Consider the following 18281-nt stretch of genomic DNA (forward strand, 5'->3'; position numbering starts at 1 on the left):
TCTGTTACTAATTTATTCATAAGTTTTGCACTGTTTGCTGTTGTTTATCAGTCGGGTGTAGACAGATTTCAGAGGAGCAAAGAGGAGCACTGTTGCTTCATCATTAACACTTTAAAGCAGAACTGGATGGAAATCAAAGGTCCTTAAAAGCTTTTTCTGCTCCCCGACCCTCAAAGCCAAACTTCACCCATGAGAGCTGACGGGATACGATTATTAAAAAGTGACGTTATCGGAAACAAAGGTGAGCAACAAGACTTAATATGTGCTTTTACATAACTGTGGTTTATATAGCCGTCTTGTTCATAAACAGAAGTTTCATTTATCGGTGTGGGACGGCTGAGTCAGCTGAAAAACTCATTTCATTCATTCTCCACACGATGTTCATTTACAGAAACGTTTCAGAGAAACTGATTTCTCTACCAAAGTGTGAACCAGTGTTTCCATAGATGACTTCTGTATGAATGTACTTCTTATAGGAAGCTCAGTGTTTGTCCTGTTTCTGCTCCTCAGGTTCAGTAAATATCAAACACTTCAGTGGATTTTCTCTCACATATATTTGGTGTTTGCCCTGCGATAAACTGTCCTGCTTTTGCCCCGTGGCAGCTGGGACAGGCTTCAACCCTGAAGTGGAAATATTGTATTCCAAGTATGTAATCTGATCATTTACAAAGTCAAAGTCTCTCATCAACATGTAAGTAATGATTATAAACATGGGAAAGCAGACATAAAGGTGACATATGAGGACAGCTACATGTAGTGTGTTTGCAGGTCTATCAGCACATAGAAGAGTTTGTTAAAGTCTGATTCAGTGAACCCTGATTGGTCCAGTCTGTCTGGATAAATTCAGTTAGCTGATCTGTGACCAGTTATTCACACATTTTCTTAACTAATGATTCAGTTCAGGATGACAGAGGGGCTGCAGCTGGATATGTCCAATAAATACACCTTACAAAAGTCACAATAAACCTGCATCCATGTACGTTGTTGTCCACAGGATGAGAAAATCCAGATGATCAAAGTGGAAGACTGTGGAACATGTGAATGCATGTTTGTGTGTTTATGCCTGTGTCTGTCAGAGGAGGCTGGAGGCTCTGAAAGGCTCCCCCACCAGTTCCTGCTCAATCAAAGCAGCAAACTTGATGCTATAGGCTACATTTTATTTAATGGTAGAAAAATAAGGTTTCAAATCAGTGGGTAGCAGATGTTATTACCCATTTGGAGCCCACTTCTACTATAAGAGATTTCCTGGAGACGATGCAGAGGGCTTATGAATTTATCTTGACTAAGAGTGAAATCTTTTTGTGCTCACAGCACTTTCAGTTCAGTTAAATGTCATGTATGTAGCAGCGTTTCACAACAAGTGGTCTCAACCTGCTGTCAGAACCAGAATCCTTTATTCATGAAGTCAGGACCCTGAGTGAAGAACAGGCAGAGACTCTGATCAACAAGCAGGCAGAGCCTCACCGAGGAGCAGCCTGAGACGACCACCAAGGAGCATCAAGCTTCTCCTCCAGGAGCATCCAAAGAGCCTGTCAGACGAGCAGACAGAGACTGTTTTTGTTCTCCTTCCTTTATCTCCTCCTTCTGGTCCATGCTCCCAGTCTTTCCAGCAGAAGAAGAGAGAGAAGCTCCACTCCAACACCTTCCACCACCTGTTAAACCCACAGACCATCTCTGCAGTCTCTTCATCCACCTGCTGCCATCTCCCAGTCTTTAAGTCAGGGTGGCCAACATGAAAATAAGAGGAGGAAGAGTAAGTTTAGTTTTGCATCGTACGTCTTTAGATTCTTACGTTTGTTCCTAAATGAACGTGACTTCAGAAAATGATGCACATGTTGTCCTAGAGAACTTACAAACCAGTGCACAGCATTTTATTCACCAGTTATTTAGCTGTATTTTGGTGGCCGCTCTAAGATGACGATGTTAATGTCAATCCCTGACTTCAGTTAAGAGGACTTTGTAATTCAACCTGATTTGATTGAGGAAACTAAAACTTACTTTGAGAGAAATATTCAAATATGCGAGTCACATCACAAATGTTCACTTCTTGAGTGAAAACTCATATTTGATTTCTTCTTCAGTGTAAACAGCGTCTCTGTTTTTGAAACGTTTCATTTCTTAAGTTTTGAAAATGCAGCAGGCAGCAGGTGTTGAAGTTTGAAGCAGTGACTGGGAGCAGGACAGATGAGGTCAGACTGAGAGATGTTTTCAACAGGCTGTTTACAGCAGGCCAGGCTCAAGTTATGGTACATGGACTGATTCTTATACAGCTTATTTCTACTCTCCACTCACAGTGCTTTATACAACATGACACGTTCACCAACCTTCATTCACACAAGCACTTTCTTCTGTGCTGTTTATCTAAGCATTCACACACATTCATACTCTGATGGATGCATCAGAGCAACTTGGGGTCAGTAGTCAAGTCATTGTGGTGAGCCAGACATGGAACCACCAACCTTCTGATTAGTCAGTGACCTGCTCCACCTCCTGAGCTACAGCCACTGTTCACTGACAGCATGTGTTATTTTTCATGCACTCCAGCCATGAACTTTGCTTCCTGCTGGAATTCAAACGTGTTGTTGAGATGAGTGGAGGGAAACGTTCAATGCATTTACATTAAGAGAGTGTATTTCATGTGTACGCTGTCAAACCATTCAGCAAAATTAAGCACAGTCATTGAATAGCTGCTACAGCTAAACTGCATCTGTAGCAGCAGAAACCTACATGGCTGACATAGAAATGAGTGCATGAGGAAGGATCACAGTGTTTCTGTGTAAGCCTCAATCTTCAGCTGGTCTTGTTGACTCAGCAGCACAGAAAGCACTTTATAGGTGCTGATAGATGCTGAGCTGTCTCACTGTCCACTGTAAATAATCATGTAGTGACTTGTGTTGTTTGAAGTGTTTAAATGGACATAATTCTAATAACTGATAATGAATATTGATGATGTCAGTGTTTGATGTTACAGCTACTAAAACCTTCAGAAGAAAAGAACAGAGTCAGAAACAGATGAAAGCAGGAAACTAAACCTGGGATCATAATAATAATAATGTTTTGGTAAAAGCCAGATTTGGATGCTGTGAGAATTCCTCTGATGTGTTCCTGATGCCACACGTTCACTGTACAGTATGTGTGTGTGCAGTGCATTTGTATCACTGTGATTCAGTATTTCTGATAGTTAAACATGGCAGACTCACTGCTGTGGTGGGAAAAAGCTTCAAACTGAGTCATGGCCTGATTCTCTATTCGTTGAATTCATGTTTGAAAACTGCTTCCATGATTCATTCAGAGCTGTTTAAAGGCACATAATCAATCTGTTATTTAAAGACTGCTGTTGTTCTTCCTTCTGTCTGGGGGAAAGCAGAAGGAAGAGTGCGGTGGTCGCCTCGCTCTGTTTGGTAAGAAGTTCTTGATTCTCTGACAATGTTCAGTTTCCATTTATGACCTTGTTGGACAGTAATTAAAAGTGTTGTTGTTGTTTTCTCCTGTCTCAGTTATTTAAGAAATGCAGTGTTTGGAGAAAGTTTCTTGCCTTCTTTGTGGAATCATAAAAAGTAGCACACAGTGAGTATTAGATACAGGTTTAGTGAGAAGTTGTTATCTTAAAGTATTTTTGGACCTGTGGGAAAAACACACGTAGTGTCTCACTTAGATGCAAAAGTATTGGGAGTGATTCCAGCAGGACCGTGCTGGGAGCATAAGAGCACTCACAGCAATGAGAGGAAATATATGAACACTATGAGGACACTGACAGAGTGGAGAGCACATGTTCATGTCTTACACAGATTTCTCTGTGAAAGAAGCTGAACTGCTGAAGCAGTGGTGGAAGTACTCAGACTCTTCACTTTACAACAAAGTACTAACATCACACTGTGGAAGGTTTCAGCTGTTTGCATCCTGTATTTGTAGCAGTAATACTGTGTGAGAACGATGCATCTCTGATCAGTGGAGAGAAAAATATCCTGTGTGTGTGTGATGCCTTTAACAGATAATCAGAGGCTTTAAAACTTTGTGAGGAGGCAGAATTTCTCAATAGTAGAAACACTTCAGCCTTCAGAACGATCGACACGAAATCCAAATCACATTTGGAGAAATGTTGTTTCCACTTTGCAGAAAGTTACGAAATGTTAAACTGAAACACAAAAACTAAATCTGTGGTACAAGTTTAGTGAACCTGTACACGAGTGTTTTCTTTGGAATCACTCTGAATTACAAAGAATGGAGCAGAAGCAAAAACATCCATCAAAATGACATTTGTGTTTTAGTGCACTACTAAAGTCAATGTATTTATTATATTCCACCACTGGTGTTAAACATAAAAAGCATAAAGTAATCCCCAACCTGATTTCATGTTTTTGGTGTTGTTTGTTTCAGGAATGATATTTTCCAGTGGGTAAAATCTGGGATGACACGTGGGAGCCCACCAGTGAATGTCAGCAGCACTTTGCCTGATGTGCCGCCTCCTTCAGCCAGAGAGTCTTTTCATTGTGTTACAAACAAGTCACATATAATATCTGCAGACTGTACTTGTGTCATAAATATGTGGAGCCAAAGATCCAAACATCCAGATACCACATTGGTCACCGACAGGATGTCTTCATTTTAAGCACTTTGATTGGTTACAAATGTCAGACACACATTTATACCTGTTTAAATGCATTGTTTTATGCAGAAATCTGTATCTTATGTTACTCACAGTACTAGTTGTGTAATCTTATGTTGAATGTTTTCATTGTTCAGCATGTTTTCTGCTGCGTTCTGTAAAAAGTGAGAGCAGAAGGTGAAAAGTGGTTCTCAGACTGGCTGATCCAGTTTGAGCATCACTGCGTTAGCCGGGTCCTTCTGACTGTACTGGGGGCTGTAATTCACAAAACCAGTGACATGTTGCAGTGAATCTGACCTGAAACCAGCAACTGAGCCCATAAACTCATCACTCTGTTTGCTTTACCTTCTCAAATAAAGGCGGCATCATAAACATGTGTTTGTTTATGTATAACTGTGCAGGCTGGTGTGAATGTACTGAGTACTGTCACTGCAAATATAAACAACAAACAGAAAGTTCATTGAGATGTGAGAACTTGAAGTACTTTGTTATGTTGAGACTTCATGTTTCCATTATTATTATTTAGTGTAAAAATGAGGATTTCATAACAAACACCTTCAGACACATAATCTGTGGAAACATGCTGTAATTTAATGACCAATAAACTAAACGTCTTTAGTTCATAGTGAGGATGCATTTGGACTCTGATGGATTATGGTGCACAGATGAACTGAAGAAACTTTTTAAAAATGTGTTTTGTTACTGAATCAATGTAACAACATCAAAGCAGATTTTCAACAATATAGAAAAATCTATCCAGACAAAAGCTGCTTGCAGCAGCTGGTATTACAAGGCGCTGCCACAGCTTTTAGCTCCGTCTGTTTGATTTGGGAGATTTTACACTGGATGCCTTTCTGACACACATCAAACTGATTTCTGAGCTCCTGGAGTCAAACAAGGCAAACGTGTAAAACACTAAACTGACAAATGCTGAAACTGTAATTAGCCTGATTACATTTGCTGTTGTTTGTTCAACACAGGGCCGGATCTAGAGAAATGTTCTTCGGGTGGCACGGAAATCAACTGGGGAGGAAAAATCAAAGCCTTTTTTCTTTTTACTATTTTTACACACATGCAGGTGTTACATATGGTTACAATACTTCAAATACAGTAAGTGTTTCATATAAATATAGTCGATAACTTCATTATGTTCTTTAGCCCACATAATGAAACATTTCAGTTTCATGTGAATTATTTCATGTACTGTATAACCTGTATAATAAATAAATATGTAGCCCAATAAGTATAAAATCCAGAAAGCTGCACAACATTTACAAACACAAGTCTAACTTAAGTGTCACACTTTTGTTAAAATAATCACATTTTTGCTTAAATTTACAAAAAATGTCAGAAATCTGCACTGTCATGAACACGTTTGTCACCAAAAATTTAAAGCTAATGTTTCATGTTTTGTTGGGTTAATCTGGGGTCCAAAATATAATCAGACATTTTTGACTACTTTTGATTTTACATTTGTATTTCACCTTTAAATGTATTTATTTTCTCACCTTGTTTGGTGTCATTGTTTTCAGTTCAACCTCACATGTCTGAATTTACAGTTATTATTTGTGCCAGTAGAAAAAAAAATAGTTTGTCCACCACAAGACAGAGGAGAACATCACAGGTATAAACCTGCAGGCCTGACAGCAGGAGGAGGATCACTGCTCCTTCAAACGTCGGCCCAGCAGCTACTAAAAAAGGACCTGGTACAAGGTCCTCTGACCTGATGGAAAACCCTGCAAACCAGCAACCTGCAAACAAGCCAACTGTGCCGAGGTGATGTGAGTAGGAGGAGGATAGAGGGCCTTCTCACTGACAACAGCACCCGCCAGGTGTGGAGACGTATCCAAGCCCTCACCAACTACACAGAGTCCCCCAACCCCCGACAGCAGCCTCCAACTCACAGATAATTAACTTTTTGAGATTTCCTTACCTGGATGACTGAGCATGCATCAAGACAAGTCAACAGAATCTTGCAGATGGTTAAATTAGTGGTGACTCCAACAGACTACTGAGTTTCCTGATTCTGACAAACTGCTTACACACACACACACACACACACACACACACACACACACGCGCGTGCGCTTAAGCAGGTCATCGACTGTTCGGAGGGTTGATGGTTCGATCCATGGATGCACCCTTGGGCATCCAATTTGTCTATTAGAGTATGAATGTTACTTCGAAAGCACTTCAGAGCATAGAAACAGTGAATGGGGCATTAGTTGTATAAAGTGCTTTGAGTACTTTGGGAGAGTAGAAAAGCATTTACACATGCAGACAGTCAGACACACACATACATACAAACCTTTGACTTTGAGCAGCACTGTTTTCGCTCGAACGAGCTGAGTGTTCTTCCTCACGTTACATGAATATTCTCCACTGTCTCTCTCTGTGGGCTGTTTCAGGGTCAGACTGAGGTCTCCAGTTTTCAGCAGGTCTTCATTCATCTTCGTTCGGTCTCTGTAAACCTGGTGCTGTTCTTCAGGCTGGTCAGAGCCGTTCTTATACACGTGGACCTTCCTGTAGTTCTTCCACTCCACCTTAGGCTCTTCAGGCAGGTGAAGTGTGGTGTTGAAGGGCAGCTGGACAGACTCCACCCCTGAATCCACCTCCACCTGGGGGACTGAGAGGACAACAAAGCACAACATGAGCTTGGATGGAGACATTTGTGTTGACTCTAACAGGCTGAATGCTGCTGCTTCACTGGGAGCTCACTGTTAGATAGAAAGTGATCAGTGTGAAGAGGAGACGCAGCAGAAAGATGAAGACTGACAGGAAGAAAGCAGTGAACAGACTGTTGGAGCTGCTGTTAGTGGGACAGGACTTTATTCAGTCTCTGAGGACCAGATTTGACTTGATGAAAAATAGAATAAATGGATAGAGCTGATGTAACATATGTGTTAAATACTTGTGAATTCACCCAAAACACCCTTTTTTAATTAAATATTTCATTTTGCATTTTAATCTCTTGCCTGTGTCATCTGAGTCTGTGTGTGTTTCTGTGTGTGTGTGTGCGCTGCGTATGACGCAGGCGCGTGCATGTGAGCCCCGGTCACAACTCCTTTCAGCATGGCCGCCACGCAGCTCTTCGCTTATTAAAATTTGTTCAGATCCCAAGCTGAAATGTGAATACAGCCGCACCGCCGTGTTTTTGTTTGTCATTAAGAGACTCGTTCGGTGTAAGTTTTGTGGAGGGCAGAGTTCGCTAATTTAAGTTTTTAATCAGTTTTAGCTGAAAACGCAGATGTAATGTTAGCATGCTAAATTAGCCTGTTCGCTCGCGGCAGGTGAACGGACTCGCTGCAGGTTTTTTAATGGCACTGTTTTCCTTCGTAAGGACAGGTGTCTTGGCAGGCGCGCGACACACACTGCTCAGACCTTTATTTCTGTGTTGCAAGTTTGGAGAGCAGAGTGAAGCTGACCCCCCACCCACTTGAAACGTAAAGGCAAATAGGCGGAGCGGTTAGTGCTACGTTTGTGCAGATTTGTACAGGTAAAATTAGCGTTTGTGCTGCTACGGTTCCCGAGATATTAAACTTTATTTTATAGGTCATTCAAAGGTCACCATCCCCCCAGACTGCTCCAAAACGGGCCAAAATGGTCTACGTTTTTAGTGCTACGTTTGTGCTGATTTGTGCAGGTAAAATTAGCGTTTGTGCTGCTATGATATGAGATATTCTGTTATGGTGTTACTGCTGAAAAATGTCTTTTTCAAATGACCTTTCACTTTGTGTGTTCACTTGTTCAATAAAGTTCTGTTAAAAAAAAAACCCCTCTTGTTGTATTTAATCAGCTAAATTTGTAATGAGTGTATTTTTTTTTTAACTTCAATTTCTTTACTTCAATCACTTTTTGTTCATAAAACCACGATGCAAATGCTTGAGTATTTATTTTTTTAGAGTGGATTAAAAAAACTTAATTGAAAACTACATTTGAACATTTTACACTCCCATGAACACTTTTTGAGAAACGAACAAGCTAGCAGTCTTTTGCATCAAATACACATTTTCTGACAGAAAAAACTATTATTTGGCATTACTGTGTCTGAAGGATTCTTAGAACAGCGTGTAACATCTGATTTCTGAACAAGGTAAGCTTACATTTAAAATACTGAGGTTTTAGTTACTGAGTTAATACATGATATAGCGAACTGTCTGGATCAAAAAGATTTTTTTTCAATGTTAAACATTTTCAAAAATGTCCAAGAAAAAAGTTTCTAAAGCACTTTAAAAACAAGTGAAAAAAAAAATTAATAAAATCAATACAAATACTGTTTGATTGCTTAGGCATAGATGTACCAGCAGCTGATTGTTTAAAAAACAAAACAAAACAAACAAACAAAAAAATCCCCAGAAGCAGTCACTTTCACTATCCACTCTCTGAGTGTTTGCTTTTGTCAGGTGATGAGAAAAATTTGTAGAGGAATTTAAAAAAAATGTTACCTCTCCCAAGCGCTTTGTAGCGGCCAGAAGTGGCTCACCCACAATCTCTGTGATGTACCATGGCTGTTTAAGTAACGGTTTTGAATTCTCTCCATCAGTGCAGTGGTACATGTGTAGAGCTCTATTCCAGCAGTGTTTTAGTCTGGATGTACGAGTCTAAAACACACACAGTGACATATCCAACCCTCGAGGATACTGTAGGATGGCCTCCTTTGACAAACTTTTATCAGATAAACATACACACCCTTGTAGCCTTACTCTAGATTTTAATTTTTTGATGCACAAAGTGCCACTAAAAAAATAAATAAATAAAGGAGAAGAAGAGAACTCACTTTCTTTCCTGACTCTTCGCATTTCTGCAATGTAACAATGTCTGGTCCTGAGGAGACCACGGCATCAAGAGAGTGGTGATTGTTTCAGATGCCTTTATTTCTCTGCCAAGATGGCCATAAGTACACTATATATACATTCTGTATAAATAGATTTTAAAGATGCTATATATATATACATATATATATATATATATATATATATATATATATATATATATATGTATATATATGAATATAAACATACATATATTTTTACAGTGTAATTGTTGACTTGCTCTTCTTCTTCTCTTGTATATCCTTATCAAAAGATCACTAGCTTATTGGAAAGAGAAATGAGGAGGGATTATCAGTAGGAGGCAGTTACACCTTAATTAATATCACTAAGACCTGCTCAACTGTGGCTTTAAACATACCATTGAGTCAAAGCTGAAGGTGATGATACAGTACAATACTTTGGAAGTGTTCTCATAGGATTCCTTTTTTAAATTTGCTTTCCTTGTCTGTCCCTGATCCAGAAATGTCAGAAACATCTACTGTATGTTGTACTACTGAATCTGAGAAATGAAACCATCAGTTTAGATGGCTGGCTCTTTGTTCCTAAATGTCACGTGAGTTCAGATGCAAGAAAAATTAGATTTACAACAATAACAGCAGTTACAGATGACACTCCCATCACTCCCCAATTTCTCCCCAAGCAGAGAAATGTGAGAGAAAGGCTCCTTTTAAGGTAATGCCTAGTTTGAGAAAAAGTTAAAAATTAACCTGCCTACAAATGCACACACATGCAATGAAAAAACAGCTTACACTCATGAACATGTGAAGATTTTCCAGCAAGGTTAAAGCAGCAAAAATTAACATACACCTGTTCTTTGTTTTTTTAATGATGAAGTTCATCCATTACTAACAAATAAACCCTCTGGGTTGCAGGACAACAATTTAGCTTCAAAGAAAAAGAAAATAAAGAGACTGGTATGACCAACTAGTGATGAAACAACAAATTTCGTGGTTAAGAGTCAATTTGTGAGATGTTTTCTGATGATTGAACAACACAAGTGATTACTGACGGAAAGAAATTTCTCTTTTGTGAGTTTAAACATGATCTTAAGAATTTGAACAGGTGCATGTTGTCCTGTCAACTTGGTGGGTTATGAGTTGATTATATCGTGAGAAAAGAGAAAAAAAAAGGGGGAGAGAAGGCTGACACAGGGCCTGCCCCGGTGTTTCTCCCCCCTCTTTGTAACACAGCCAACACAACATCATTTTCCTGTTCGTACACTTCGGTTTGTTTTTGTTTTGTTTTGTTTTTGTTTTTTGTTTTTCTCTTTTTGTTTAATTACAGGCTGCTTTGCCGGCCCTGAAAGCCGAGGCTGACCTGGACTCCTGCTCTCCCCTCTACGTGACCCTGACCAAATGCTGCAACAGCTGGACCCACAACAACAACCTGAAAATGTCAACAGTGCTGCAGGAAAGCGATCTCATGCAGCAGAGACGGAGAGCATTAAAACCAAGGCCCGTTTCACTACACGGGGGAAAATTCTCAGACAGCTTCAGCTGACAGAGCTGTGACGAGACGCCCGCCAAGCCCGAATGAAAAGTAAGGCCGAACAAAAGAATGCTGATCTTGATAACTCTGCATTAACACTGTGCAGGACAGTGATGGACCAACACGGCAACAAAATGGGCGTGACCGAGACAGGAGGAGCAAGTGAGGTCAAAAGGCACCTCAGAATGGACAAAAAGCACAGAGGAAGATGCAGCTTTCACCTGCGGTGAGCATGGACACTGGAGAAAGGACTGCCCCAATTGGGGTCAGAACCAGGATGGACAGAACTTCGAGCAGCAGCAGCAGCAATGGTCGCAAACAGACTGAAAAGGAGGAGGGCAGGACCCCAGGGCACGCTTCAGGCTGTGGTTTACCCAAAACACCAGAACAGGAAAGTGATGAACACAAACACACACATCTATATACACTGACTTAGAATGAAAAGAAACACACACATGAACAGATGTGCACTCGGTGATTGAGTGAGAAATGACACACACACACACACACACACATCAAAAATGCTGATTCAATTCACTGAGAAGTGATCCACACATACACATGCACACGCTTGTGCAATAAAGAGTGATGCACACACACACACACACACACACACACACGCTGATGCAATGAAGAATGCTTTGCTAACAAATGCTTATGCTGATATGCAAAATGCTGCACACAAATATCCCAATACATAATTTTTATGAGGAGCCATTGATTATCGTTGATTATTTAGAATGTGTTTTATGTCACCCAAAGGACATTTATGTAGATTTAAGGAATAAGGTCTAAAACAGTTTGGTTATGAAAACAATGTCTGTGCGTGATGTCTGTTTATGGCTCAAGGCCTTGACTGAATTCTTTGCTGTGCTTCACACAGCCTGGATGAGGAGCAGTGGCACAGAGTGAAAATGATGAACTAATAGTGTAAGTTTTAGGTCGGAGTACCGCATTTTCTGTGATTGAAATTTAATTCAAGGAGGAATAAAAGGTGTTACGGCACCTGAGGTTCTCATTCCCACACAATATTGTCCCGGCAGGAAGCAAAACTTTCCTGTGAATTTCTGGTTGATTTTTTGGTTTTGCTTAGTGCTAGCTTGATTTTATCAGTGAGCTTTGGCTTGTGTTCTTTCTCTAAGCGAGAGAGGGATAGTTTTATGCTTGGACATGTCTGCAACGGGCCCTAGTTTGTGTTATCTTTATTAGTATTTTGTTGGTTACGTCTGTTTTCGTTTTTGTTACAGTGCACTGAGATAAGAAAATCTGAGAGGTGTGATCCACTGGTGGTGATATTTTGTGAGTTCATGATTTAACAATCAGCTCTTTAAACCAGGCCTGAAAGATTGAAATTTAAAGCGCTATAAAATATTATTACTGTAAACAGTTGCAAAGTGTGCTTCTCCATGATTGTAATTGGCTTGAGAGAAATTCACTTATAGGGGACACTGATCACGTGAGAAGTCCTGAGTCTAAAAGGATTGCAGCGAGTCAATCCAGTCCAAAAAACAAGGAATTGTTTTCCTTTAAAATGATGACGTCATCTTGCTGGTGATGGATGCTTGAATAGGTCGCGCGTGAGACTCCATTATCAGCAACATCTGGTGTGAATGTGTGAATGAATTTATGTGACTGGACTGTGATGGACGGACTAAAAGTTTTGACTGACTTGATACTGAGACAATGACTGCACCAACTTTAGGATTAGTAAATGCCAACAAACAATTCACCCAGCCGGCAAGAGAAGGGTGGATGCTTCGCTTTGCTTTGTTTTGTTTTTACAGGAGCAGGAGGATAAGAGAGAGCAGAGGGGGAGACTGTAGCTTCACATGAGAGTGTGGAACTGCAGATTTAACCCGTTGGTTGCTAATTTTGAGTTCTGAGATATGATGTCACTAACCTTCTCTTTTAATTTTCTAGCTCCGATGGATTGACACATGGGAGTGTGTCAAAAAGGGGGGAGTTGAGTCTGAACATCAAACAATGGTTTTATGAACAGTTTATGACTTTATTTGTGTGTTTAATAATTTAGGTATGGTAAAACTTAAGCTTATAATGTGTTAGAATTAAAAATGGTTAATTTGTTTTTGATTTCTTTAACTAAAATGAGTGGTTATAATCATTTTCATACACACATTGCAAATGTGCTCATAATGAGTTAGCACTCAGTCTTTTGAAGGTCATAAGCTTCGTTCGGCGTGACTGTCCGGACTGATAAATTGTAGGTATTGACTTTGAGTGCAGAGGGCTAAATGCAAACACGCTTACACGCACATAGACTATGATTAGAATAAGTCCCTGGGTCAGAGAGACCTGAACATGTGATTCTAAACCAACTTTGAATCACTAGAAGAACAATGGATAACAATAATAGATTATCAAGGCTAGGGAGAGAGGTGTTTTGGTTTTCTGTCTCTTGCAGAGAAAGGAACAGACACCAGACGGGGACACGGAGATATGAGGACCCTTCACAGCAGAGACAGATGTAGGGACTGCCGAGACAGCAACTGGGGTCAAGTGTCATGGCGTTTGGGCTCCTTGAGAAGATGGATCCCATAAACACAGCAATAACCATGAAGGGGTTGGCGAAAATCTAGGAACACCAGACCAACGAGGTTCGAGAGGCTCGTGGTAAAAAGGGGGACACGGCTGTGACCCCAAAATACACAGATCTTTGTTTGAAATCGGGGCAGAATAATCCCCTGATCTGTGCAACGACTGAAGGGTGGTCTAACCCCGGAGGTCGAAGAAAGAAGCTGAGAATCACCCAACTGGAAGATACTGGTAGCTGCAGCAATGAAAATAAAGGTTAAAAGCTCCTTAGACAGAGGTTCTAGTCTAAGTACATTTGAAAGGTATAAGGTGACACCAAAAATGGGAGTGGGAAACTGGAGCACCAAAATAAAGCTGTGGGAGAATTGGGGGAGTGATGGGAGTGTCATCTGTAACTGCTGTTATTGTTGTAAATCTAATTTTTCTTGCATCTGAACTGCTAAACACAGAGGTCATCCCACATATGGTCCACCCGTTAAAGGGGGGACAGAGGGCCTCAGGACCAAGAAGAACTGGACCTTGTAACGCTGGAGTGTATGTTATAAGTGATCTCTTAAAAAAGAGATCAAAAGGGGGAATTGTGAGATTATTCTGTTATTATATGTTACCTTAAATATGTAATAAAAGTAGTTGAATTATGATACTGCTGTAGATCATATTATACCCCTTAATATAGAGTGTGTGATCAGTATGTAGTTTTAGTTTGCATTATACTTCTGACTTAAAAGAGTGTGAAAATCATTAGATCTATTTTGATTGACCTGTATTACTCGACACTGTTGAATGTGTTACACTGTTTCTTGACATTTCATACTGCTGAATCATGAAGAGAATGTTGTGTGCAGGAGACCTTGTGTCTAGAATAGAAGAAGAGAAGACCACATTCCATACCCCCACCTTTACAGAGAGCAGAAAGACAAGGAGCCGAGGTCATAACTTAGGCGCCGTAAGAGAGAAAACATGTGAATGTTTAGGCTTTTACGACTAGGTGGGGGCCACTAGAGGCTATAAAAGGCTGAGTAACCCGTCACCATTTGGAGACTTGCTGTGACCCTCTGCAGGCAGGTCTCCCCATCATGATGGTTCTTATGCTCTTAAATGTTGAACTATATGGAAATAAATAATTGTTGATTGAGCATTTATACACCGAGTATTGTCCTTCCTTCAGCCCAAAGATTAAAAGAACTGGGAGATTTTAACAAAACATGTAGCACACTGGACTAAAGTGCTGTACAGTACATGTTAATGGGTTAAACACTCAGACTCAATTTAATAAACTCACAAATTCAATAGCTCCATCTTAAAAACAATAATTCCACAAAATATGAAAGTGTAGATTGGTGGAGAACTTGGGGGAGGGGTTGCTCCTGGCTGTATATATAGGTCAGAAATCATGTTTTGCGCCATCCTAATCATAGTGTGTTTTTTTTATTTAGATGCCTCAAAAGCCATCTGTAGACAAGGTTTCCATTTTTGCAATTCTTTGCAATTCAAAAGAGGCCATAGTCTAAAATGGCAAAATAGCCACTCCAGCTGCACCAGTCTGGAAAGAGCTGAGTCAGCAGCTAGAAGACATGATGTCAGCAAAGGCCCTGTACACTTTTGTGAAGCTAAATAGACACAACATCTGGTCAGCTTTGGAAATCAGTGATCAGGAAAGTAAAAGTGAAGGAGAGTTAGATTCACGTTGCATTTCTCCTGGACAAGAAAACTGTAAAGCTTTTGAACTAGAAGTCCCTTTTGAGGACTGGGTTAAATTTATTCCTGAAAAGGTTGAACACGATGACAAGTTTTCTCCTACCCAAAAAAGGGAATACACAATTTTGAAACCTGGCACTTGGACTCATATCATCAACGATCTTATATGGAAGAAGATCAAAAATACATGTACACTTGTGTTCCGAAGAGCAAAGGTCCTTCCAACTGTCACCAATAATTATCTGGACATCAGAGGCGACTGTAAGGAGTGTCATGGCCAGTTAGAAATGTCATGTGACAGACAGACAGCAATTAATAGTCCAATGGTGCTCCAGTGTTTCATAAGAAATACAGATCTCTCCCTGCACACTGGCCACTCCAAGCGGTTCATGTCTGGAAACCTGCGTGAACAGATCGCTAAAGAGCTGTGTGAGGGCAGAATGGAACCGGCTGTATGGAGGTCAGCGAAGGCAGCAGATCTGATGGATGTTGGAGATCCTGAACCAAGCCACGTTCCAAATTTGGCCACTCTGCGAAAAGCCAAACAAGAGAGAAAAGACTTGGAATTAGGAGATAAGGACCCCATTGCATCTCTGCAATTGTTAAAATATAGTGTTCCTCACAGTGGTAGCATCCGAGATATTGGACTGGACAGGTTTTTCTGTCACTACTGGAGTCAAACACAGATGCATGTTTACAAGACATTGTCAAAAAAATCTCCCCCAACTGTGTGTTTTGATGCAACCGGTTCAGTTGTGAAAAACTGCTGAGACCAAATGGCAAATCTGGCCATATCTTCCTTTATCAAGGTATTCTGACAGAAAACAAATGCCCCAGTGTCCCAGTGGTGCAAATGCTGTCAGAGAAACATGATGTTAATGCCATCGCAAACTGGTTGACAGAATGGATTCGTGCAGGTGCACCTGTGCCAAAGGAAGCTGTGAGTGACTTTTCTCTGGCAATTCTGGGAGCTCTGGTCAAGGCTTTCACTCCTCATCCTGATCTGTAGTCCTACCTTAATGAATGCTTTCATGTCTGTCTTGGAACCCAGTCTGCCAAACTCCCCCCTTGTTTTATCAGGGTTGATGTTGCGCACTGCATCAAGATGATATGCCAGTGGGACTGCCTGAAGAAGAAAACACACCGTGTTAAAGACTTCATTGTCAGGTCATTAGCAAAACTTCTTCAGTCTCAATGTTTGGACCATGCAAAACAGCTCCTAGGTGCTATCACTGTTGTGGCCCTCAGTGAGGCAGAAGGTGATGACAGTTCTGGAGCCCCTCTTCCTTCAGAAAGGTGCAAGAAATACCTGAAAGCCCAAATTGCTCAAGACTCCATCATCATTCCAGATGAACAGACAGAGGAAAGTGAGAGAGTGGATTCAGTTGATGAGATCCAGACTGACCTACGACAGTGGGTAACAGAAATATGTGAGGAGAGCAGGTCACTTGCTGCAGCAAACGGGGATAGAGATAATATTCACTTTCTCCCTGAGATTATTCCTCATATAATAAGACTGGGAAGTTACTTGCCACTCTGGACAGGAATAATGGTCCCTCTCTTCCAAAGCACCAGCATCACAGCAAGTTCAGCCACTGTTGAAGCTGAGTTCAAAAACATAAAACACGGACTTTTCAAACATGAAAACTTGCCTGTTCGAGTTGATCGCTTCATTGCTCGTCATCTTTCCTTCATCGAGGGAAATATGCGGATTTGTTCTGCAAAAGAAAAGATCAAAGATGAGGCAACAGTGGGATCACTGAAAGTCACAGATGCCAATTCTGGATCCATGACGACTCACAGTGCAGAAGACAAAATAAAAATGGATGCTCACCCGTTTGTGGGATCTGATGCTGCCACAAACATTCTTCCGGCTGATGGGGATGCAGTTGAGAACTGGAGGGGCTGTTCCACCCAAAAAAAGGAAGAGGACTTCCTACCTCTCTTCATGTACCGAATGGCTCCATGCAGATGAATCATTTGGGGCCAAAAGAGTGAAAGTGGGATTATTAAAAAATGGAAACCTCCATCAGCCTATCAGATTAGGGGAATCAACAATCTCTGTGCTCAATACCTGTGCATTTGATGCATTTTTTCAGTGCTTATGTTGTGCCTTCTGTGACAGCTCAACATTTCAAAATGCTGTTCTGAAAGACAGTGAAAACCCAGTCCTGCAGCTGGTGAAAGCCATTGCCACAGATGGTGTGACCCAACAAACATACAGGAGGGCAGAGCTGCTTAGTGTAATGTTTGAAGCTGTCTCGTTGAGGTCTGGTGCCATCCAAATCGATGCTCAGTGCAATAGCTCCGCTGTAATTGCTAAGACAATGAGGAACATATCAAGTGTTTCTTTTACAAAACACTGCTCTTCACAGCACTGCTACCTCAGCAAAGGGATGACAAGGGAAGAGCCATTTGTTCCTCCTGCCATCTCTGTCCTCAAAGAGTCTGGTATGGCTCATCTTGGCACGGCTGTGGAAGCAGGACTTGGCCTACCTGAGTCTACCTGCCTCAGGCCACTCTCCAATCCATCTCTGTGTCCATCAGAATTCAAAACAGAAGACAGCACCACAGGAAATGAGCTCTGTGCAGGGACAGTTACTCACAGCTACAACATTGGAGATATCGTGTGGATTGATACTGACCTTGCAAACCAAACAGAATTTCCACTGAATGACTTTCCCTCCAACCTGGTTCTCCAAGGAAAGTCGTTCACTTTGAGGGCATTTAATTGCTTTCCATGGAAAGATGACCACTGGTGGTTTGGGCCATTACACTGCATACTGCAGAAGAGCTCCATGTGTGTGGGAGTGCTATGATGACCTGGGAAATGGAGTGACAGGAGTGTCTGAAAAGAAAAAAATACAACCCCATGCTGTGTTATACACAGAATAATGAGTGTTGCCTGCATTTTTCTGTTTTATTTGGTTCATTACAGTTACATGTGTTCAAATGGCTAGTGTGTGTTATCAGTAAGTTCAGTTTTGCACATAAAGTTAAAGTTCAAAACTAAAAATCTTTTAACACTCTTTTCTTTGTCAGTCTGATGCATATTTGCTTTTACACACCCATTCACCTTCACCCGTAGCCTTGAAAGTAACCGT

At 40.9% G+C, this 18281-nt stretch overlaps 1 long non-coding RNA gene across 1 annotated transcript; it reads left to right on the forward strand.

The window, feature by feature from the left end:
• The first annotated feature begins 271 nt into the window (after positions 1-271).
• On the forward strand, positions 272-4978 carry LOC109201417 (uncharacterized). The gene is made up of 2 exons (XR_002061455.1): positions 272-1753; positions 4378-4978. It is a non-coding gene; the product is annotated as an uncharacterized LOC109201417 (long non-coding RNA).
• The last annotated feature ends 13303 nt before the right edge of the window (positions 4979-18281 follow it).

The sequence above is a fragment of the Oreochromis niloticus genome, unplaced genomic scaffold, assembly GCF_001858045.2.
Source record: "Oreochromis niloticus isolate F11D_XX unplaced genomic scaffold, O_niloticus_UMD_NMBU tig00002388_pilon, whole genome shotgun sequence".
Lineage (NCBI taxonomy): Eukaryota > Metazoa > Chordata > Actinopteri > Cichliformes > Cichlidae > Oreochromis > Oreochromis niloticus.